This window comes from Apium graveolens, chromosome 7 (assembly GCF_009905375.1).
Source record: "Apium graveolens cultivar Ventura chromosome 7, ASM990537v1, whole genome shotgun sequence".
Lineage (NCBI taxonomy): Eukaryota > Viridiplantae > Streptophyta > Magnoliopsida > Apiales > Apiaceae > Apium > Apium graveolens.
In genome coordinates this window covers 49,934,888-49,943,700 of record NC_133653.1, presented here as the reverse complement: position 1 = coordinate 49,943,700, position 8,813 = coordinate 49,934,888, and positions in this window count along the sequence as shown.

Below are 8,813 nucleotides of genomic sequence, written 5' to 3'. Positions count from 1 at the left end.
TCACCACACACTGACACTGATATAATCAATATGCTTAATTCCATGAACTATGCTCTTTCTACTTCTAAGTTAAGTGACATTAGGAGACTGGGCCTTAGGAAAGAATGGAGTTTTATGTATGATGTAGTGACAAAGGTCTTTTCAGGTAAAGTCAGTAATTTTGATTCAGTCAATATCTCCATGCTTAACATGCTCTACATGCTAGTTACAGATAAATTCTATAATTTCAGTGACCTTGTTTAGTTTGAGTTAGGTTTTAAACTAGGAGAGTTAAATAAGAGAGGTAAGAATGTGTATTATGCTAGATTATTTATAATGTTAGCTAACCATCTCTCTGAGGGTATTATGCTTGAGAACCCTAACAACAAATTAGATTGTTGGGTTCAAGAGAGAAGGCTCATCGCAGATTGGAACAGGGCCAATCATCACAAGGATGTGCCACTGTTCTATTTCCCTGTAATGGAAGCACCTCAGGTAAGTGAGGTAAGTTCATCTATTCCTACCACTATTCCAACCTCACTAATTTCTTTGAGTTCTAGTGTGGCTATGGAAACTGTGTCAATGACCCAATAGTTGCCTACCCAAGCTACCAAACCTGCAAATATTTTAAAATCCAAATCAAAGAAAGCCCCCTCTGGTATCTCTCAAAAGATGCCAGTTGCAAAATCCACCAAAACCAAAGAGGGGAGTGTGCAGGTGGGTAAGAAAGGTGAGGGAAGGGGTGAACATAAAAGAAACCCTAAGGATAAGGATGGAAAGTTGAGTGGTTCCCAGCCTAGCCACACTGCAGTTTCCCAACAAACTGCAGTGCTTAAAAAGGATAAAAGCTCATTTCTAGCTGCATCCTCCCAAAAGGATGTAGTTATTGAACATAGCTCTCAACTAAGAGCACAGGCCAAGAGGGTTAGGGACACAAGCTCACCCCAAACTTATGCCAGAAAGAAGAAATCTAAAACCCTTAGGGATGCACAAGGTACACACATTGTGCAAACTGGTGCTAAAGACACAGTCACTGCACCTTCACAAATTCAGCTTGATGTGACTCCAATAAATGTGGAGTCACAGCCAAAATCTCTAGTAATAAAAGCACCTCAAACACCAAACTCACCCATAAACTCACTGGATATGGATATGATAAACATATCAATTCCTAATTCCCCTTATTTAACTTTGTTGGGGAAGCCAAAATCTAGTGCAAGTGAGCATCATCTTTTAGATGATTTGTTGGCTCACTTGCCCATTCTCTCAGGAACTGTTGAATCATCTGTGCCCAAAATATCTTCCATCATCACAGAGTCCACAATAGTTTCCATTCCTATTTCATTCATTTCTACTCTCTCGATGGATATTGCTCATCCGTCGAGTAGTGATTGTATCCCGATGGATAAGCTTAACAGCAGTTATCCGTCGGATAGAAAAACTACTCACCCAATGGATATCACTCATCCATCGAGTATCTCTGCATAGCTTCAAACTTCATTTATTTCAAGTGCAGAAAAATTAGTGGTTGTACAGTCACTATTAGGATTGAGAGAGAAGAGTGTTTTGAGTGAGAGTCTGGGTTGCTCCCAGGAAAAGGAGAGGAAATGAGTGAAATTATGCAATCCATTTCTTCAGGATTGGCAAAAGAAAGTGAGAGGAGTCCCACCTTAGAAGGTGAAGGTAAGGGTGTGAGGGTGGGGAGCTAGGGTGAGACCCTGATGCAACAAAAGAGAAAAAATGAGAGAAATGCAGGTACTGGAGCTATAAGGATGGATGTCATTGCTAGTGAGTTAATGAATGTCCAGGATGCAGACAGGGAGGGACTATCTCAGCAACCTAAAGCTGTTATAGATTCCACCTCCCTTGATGCTGAGGCATTTACTCACCCTATTCAAGCTTATCAACTTCTAGCTGAACAGGGCAATGACAATGCAGAAAGGATGCTCAATCTGGTGCATACCACACAGTCTATGATATGAGCTAAGGATGCCATCACAACTTTTCCCTCTACAGCTGGTGATGCGGATTATGAGACTGGTGGCTCAGCTAATTTCTTTGGTGATGAAAGTGGGGATAGTGAAGATAAAGCAATGGACATAGGGGGAGAAGTAGGTTCCAGTTCAAGATCAGGTATGCCATAATGGGCATTTTCAAAGCACTGTGATGAGCACTACTTCAAGACAACCCTGATCCAACTAATCAATCAGACAAATACTGCTCTTCAAACCACTTCAAATGCCAGCACCAAAAAGCTCCTTCAGGCACATATAGCCTCTCTGCAACTTCAACAAATTCAAGGCTTCCAACATGCTAGGGATGTAAACACCATCAACGGTGATATTGAGGAGATGAAGAAGGCCATTTCAGACAAAATGGACTTTAAGCTTCCAGAAGCTATAATGTTTGACATCAAGAGGCAATTAAGGAAAAATTCTGATCTTGCAACCAAGATAGATGCATTGGATACAAGAATGTCAGCCATGGAAGCATCTTTAACATCCATTCATCTTCATCAAGCCCAACAGACAGATTTACTTCAAAAACTGGTGGCTGCTCAAACCCCCTCCTCTGCTCAACTTGATGATAACAAAAAGGGGGACAAAGGACCAAGTGAGGGGGAGAAGCTTCAAATTCAAATCAGTAAAGTAATTGTTCCTTCAATTACTATCTCAAAGCCACCAGTTACAAACAGTATAGATCTGATAAATGAAGCAGCAGCCAACATTAGAGCAGCTGAAATGAAGCAGTTGAAGCCAATCAACTGGGAGAAGATTGATGAGGATATACAAAAGAAGTTTGGACTAGTCAAGGAGCCAGTAAAGTCAGCCATCCATCACTCTCAAGTCAAGAAAATTTATGTGAATGAGATGAGCATGGACTATCTGGAAAGGGGACAGTCATCCTGCATTAAATCTCCAAAGGCTGAAATAATTCTGAAACCAAGGGTAAATTATCCAAAATTATCATTAAAGAACCCTTTGGATATTGTGTATGAGACACATAAGCCTGATGAAAAGAAGCTTCTGTCAAGGTCAATTGCTTTCTACAAAGATTCAGCTGATTCAGCTTCCAAAAAGAGAATTGCTGAAATTTTCAGGAATGGGAAAGAAATTTGTGTGGTGGCTGGACATCCTCAATTTGCTCAAGAAAAGAGAGAAGAAAATGCTAGATTGAAGCAGGAAAAGAAGCAAGCTGCTCTAGATGCTAAAAAGGCTAAACAAAAGAAAGAGCAAATTGCTATCTTGGCCAAGCTACATGATGTAAATTCATCACAACAAATTCCTGCTCAGCCATCTGAAATCATTGAATCTCAAGATCCAAAGAAGCAAGTTGAACAACAGAAGAAGTCTCCAAGAATCAAGGAATTGGCTAAAAGAACCAAAAAGAAGATGGACATTGTTGATTAGGAATTGGAGAATCAGTTTCCCAAGGAGTCCACTTCAACTACAACTCAAGCATCAAAACCCTCTGTGGTATTTAAAGATATCAAGGTGGTGGATCCTTACAGGAACATTCATGGTGAACCTATTGTGCCTAAGGATGAGCCAATAGAATGGGAAAACATACCAATTCCTGATTTCAATTTACCAATCCTCAGCAAGCCAAAAAGAACAAAGTCAAGAGCAGTCAAGAAAGTGAAGTTGTCACATCTCAAATCCAAGTCAAAGCTCAATCTAAAGTCAATAAAGGAGATTATATGTACTTGTGTGACATCAAGGAGTTTTCTGATCTAAACCTCTATCTAGATGAACTAGATGAAGTGAGAGGAATTGATGCATACAGAAACCTACCTGAAAGGTTAGTATTCAAGTACAAGGGAGGAAAGGAGATTCAGTGGCCACTTCACAGGATCCTTCTAGAAAGCCAAGTTGTACTGATTAAAGTTTATTCATCTTTCAAGCAGAATTTTGGGTTCAATATTACTGCAAGAAGATTGGTGCTGAAAAAGATTGAAGAACTAAGGAGTGTTAGAGCTAAAGATGCACTCCCAAAGACTCTAATCATCCCTTACACAGGGAGAAGAATGCATCTAAGGCCCTACTGGCTGATGGAGTTCATGGATGACAAAGGAGTGAGAAGATTTTTTAGATTAGAAGACCAATTGAGCATCTCTAGCAATGAGGCTCTCTTGAAAATGCAAGAAAAGCTAAATCTCTCAGAATCTGATGAACTGGAATTCCACAGGCAGCTCCAAAATCAGATTCAAGAAAATAACAGAAAGCTTGGAAAGAGATCCAGACCTTCAAGAAACTAGATAAATCTGCTCAGGCTAGAGGAGCATCTTGAAAATGACTGTGAGCAAAACTTTGTACATTTTGTTATTTGAAGCACTTTTCAATATTATCTACTGTCTTTTAAAGTTATATTTTTAGGGTATTTTTTTATCATCAAGTATCTCTTAATTTATGGCTACAATTCCAGTAGACATAAATTGAGGGAGATTGTTGTGTATATGTTGTGTACTTGATGATTTCATGAACAAAACACCTTGGTAGATTTTACTTAGTAAAAATGTAGCACTCGACGGATAAGGATTATAGTCCCGATGGATAACTCATTTTAGTCCCGACGGATGATGACTTATTATCCATCGAGTGAGTAGCTTATGTAACAATAATTCTATAGCACATTTCTGCATAAACATTGTGTAGAATCTGTAGTAGTACTTTAGTTGTAACACCCCACTTAAACAAGTAGATGCTACACAAGCTAAGTCTTATTTATTAATGAAAGCAAAACAAGCTAAGCATAATTTATTAAACTAATAAAAGTTCAAAATCTTCAAAATAAAGTTCTCTAACAAGATCCAAAATAATATGGAATAAAACATGTCCTTGACTTTATTTTCAACTAGATAACAAGCTAAAATCTGGGTAGCACTCATCATACCCCCGCTTTACCCCCGACTACCTGTGGAAAGAAATAAATACGAGTGAGCCAAATGCCCAGTACGAATATATCATTAAAAGGTAAAGCAAAAGAATATATTTGATTTTAATAATTAGCCAAGAAGATGAGTAATATGACAGTAATTATTTAGAAGCAAGAAACCAACTAATCCAAACAAAATCAAAGAAATGGCTGAGAACAAGTAAGGTGGGTACTAATAAGGGCATCTTATAAAACCTATGCTCGCTAGTAAACACTAAGCAAAGCACAGTGCAAACAGTTCCTTCTCCGGTTATCCATAAGAAGGATAAAATGAAATGTATAAAACATTTCCCAAACAAACAAAATGATCATGATCTTAATCATGCCTCATACCCCAGAGACATGCTCGTATACTCACAGCACTGATACGAGTTAGTGCCGAGAGCACCAAAGACTGCAAAAACTCCATGTGCCTCGTCTGTGATTTACCCACACAGATAAGTTTAAGAGCCCATAACAAATGGTTACAAAGTATTTCCAATAATATTGAAAATAAAAGTTGCATGTGACAAATCAAGTATACTGATAGGCAACATAGATCAAAAGTGGTTAAGCAACAACATGGATCAAAGATGGCTGAGCAAAAATTAACAAGTGTACATATACACTTAACAAAATAAAATTTGATAAGATAAATATGATGGGACAATAAGTACAGGGGAAGAAATTATATTTTAAATGAAGAGAGAATGAAAGATACTCGTACCTGGAATGAGTCTAAATTATTAAATCACTACTTAGCTCCAAATCAACCTCCAAACCAATCTATAATATCAACACAAATATAATTTATAAACGCCAAACTCTAAAACCCACTAAAAAGTAAGCTAACAAAATTATAATATTTTATACAGCTACCACAACTAATACTGATTATCACCATCTTATGCTAGAGTAGTATAAATATATAACTAACAAATAATCTGAATAATATACAAGCTGGTTTACAAAATATAAAAGATATTTTATTAATTTATAAAAGTAATGTAGAAAACTTTAAATATATGACTTTATAAAAGTAGACAAACTTAAATTATACATTAATATAACACAGTAAATTGTAAAAACAATTTAAGAAAATGATAAAAATAAATATAGCAAGCTCTCTGTCTATCAACACATACCGACAATATTTATCAAATCCACCTCTCACACATTTATTAATTAATAACATATTGGTAAAAAAAAAGTAACAAATATGTTATGAGGAAAATATAATAAGATTAACAAATGTAAACAATTTATAATTTTAGATAAACAAACAACCAATTGTTAATTACTTAACTTAATTAACAAAATACTTTGACTACATATCTCCTGTAAAATAAAATACCATACATATCATTAGTCCCACAAATACATATTTTATCAATTTTTAATAAATCTCAATAAACTAAATATTGTGAAAATAGATTTTATTTTACAAATATTTTTACATATTAACAAACTAGCACAATATAACATGATAATTATTGTAAACAACTCACACACATAACTAGTAAATAATAATTAACAAAACTAGCCAGACACTAACAATATTAAAATGTACCATATCATCCACTTAATAAAATGTAAAAAAAACCTGAGAATCATATAATTTCTTAAACCAACTTAATGACATAAAAATTAAAAACAAAAACAACAGGAACATGACTAATTAAAATACTACTAATTAAACATCTTGTAGCCAGTACAAATAACAATTAATCAATTAAATTAATTAAACATGCATTAAACAATAACCTAACACAATATATAAACACATAAACAAATAATATAATAATTTGATAAAACTTACCTGAATTTAGAGCCTGATTTAATATGTAAAAAAATGTGTACAAATAATTATAAACCTGAAAATAAAATGATTAATATTAGTATACAATATAAATAGTAATCATCTTAAATTACATAATTAAATTTTAAATAAACCTCCTCAAGATGTACACTTCTCTGAAAGTTTTGGCCGACCTAGCTATCTTTCTCCTCCTTTTGATCTTTAATAACCCAAAAATCTATTTCTCCTTCTATTAATCTTTAATAACCCAATATTTTAACAGTGACACTCCAGTTAGCTCTTCTCTGACCTTCTTGCACATGTAGATCCAAAGCTTCCTTTCTTATGCACCAACTCTTCTATCTCACTCATAAGTTATATAATACTACTCATTTTCCATTTTGTTATCTGTCGCTCTAAGATAAGTTTTTGTGTGAAAACACTAACAGGGTGACTCTGTTTATAAGTAGCCCAACAAACTATGAAACTCTTATCACCTGGTTTGACTCATATTCAAATTTTAAACAACTAAAAGATAGCTTACAAAATTCAAATTTTTAACAGCCTATTATCTACATAAAACATTATCCATAATTTTGAATTCTAAAATTAATTAATAAATATTTACTAAGTTATTACACCAACAATGTACCAAATAAAATATGGGGTATTATATTCTTCCCTCCTTAAAATAATTTCGTCCTCTAAATTCTCGTGAAGTACCTGATTCGAAGAGGTACGGATATCTTGCGCGAACTGAATCCTCGGTTTCCCAAGTAGCTTCCCGAACATCATGATTTTTCCATAAAATTTTAACAAAAGGGATCGTGTTCTTGCGCAACACTCTCTCCTCCCTCGCCAATATAGCTTCAGCTTCTTCTTCACAAGACAAATCTTCACGAAATGCATCTAAGGGATACTGAACAACATGATTAGGATGATATACATACTTCCTCATAACCGATGCATGAAACACATTGTGCACCCGTGACAATTGTGCTGGTAAAGCAACTCTATATGCCACAGCTCCAACCCTCTCAAGAATCTCAAAAGGTCCTATATACCTCGGACTTAGCTTACCCTTCTGACCAAATCGCTGAATGCCTCTCTGAGGAGATACCTTAAGGAAGACCTTGTCTCCTACTTTAAATTCATATTCTCGCCTACCCTTATCAGCATAACTCTTCTGCCTAGATCGAGCTTGTTCAAGTCTTTCTCGAGCAACTGCTACCTTATCTGTAGTGACTTGGACTAGATCGGGACCTTCTAAAAGCTTTTCTCCTACTTCATTCCAACAAATAGGTGTTCTACACTTGCGCCCATATAGTGCCTCAAAAGGAGCCATACCAATGCTGCTCTGCCAACTGTTATTATAAGCAAATTCAACCAAAGGCAAATAGTCATCCCAATTTCCATACCACTCTAATGCACATGCTCGCAACATGTCCTCCAAGGTCTGAATTGTCCTCTCTGACTGCCCATCCGACTGTGGATGAAAAGCTGTGCTATAGTTCAACTTGGTGCCCCATGCCTTTTGAAATCCTTTCCAAAATCTTGAAGTGAATCTGGGATCTCTGTCGGACACGATCGAAACTGAAATCCCGTGTAGTCTAACAATCTCATTTCTGTATAATAGCGCTAAGCTCTCCAAGTTCATATTCTCACGGATTGCCAAAAAGTGAGCAGATTTAGTGAGTCTGTCTACAATCACCCATATCGCATCATGTTTCTTAAAAGTCTTAGGCAGTCCTATGACAAAATCCATGCAAATATTCTCCCACTTCCAAGTAGGTAACTCCAATGGTTGTAATAAGCCACTTGGCCTCTAGTGCTCAATCTTCACCTGTTGACAAGTCAAACAATTCGAAACAAAATCGGCAATATCTCGTTTCATGCCGCTCCACCAAAAGTGTTCATTTAAATCTCGATACATCTTTGTCTCACCTGGATGAATAGAAAATGGTGATCTATGGGCCTCTTCCATCAATTCCTCCCTAAGTTCCTTGTTAGCAGGCACACATAGACGATTATACATCCATAGAATGCTATGATCATCAAAATGAAATCCTGGTTGCTTTTCAGGATCAATATTCTGGACAAAAGACCATAATTCTCCATCTCC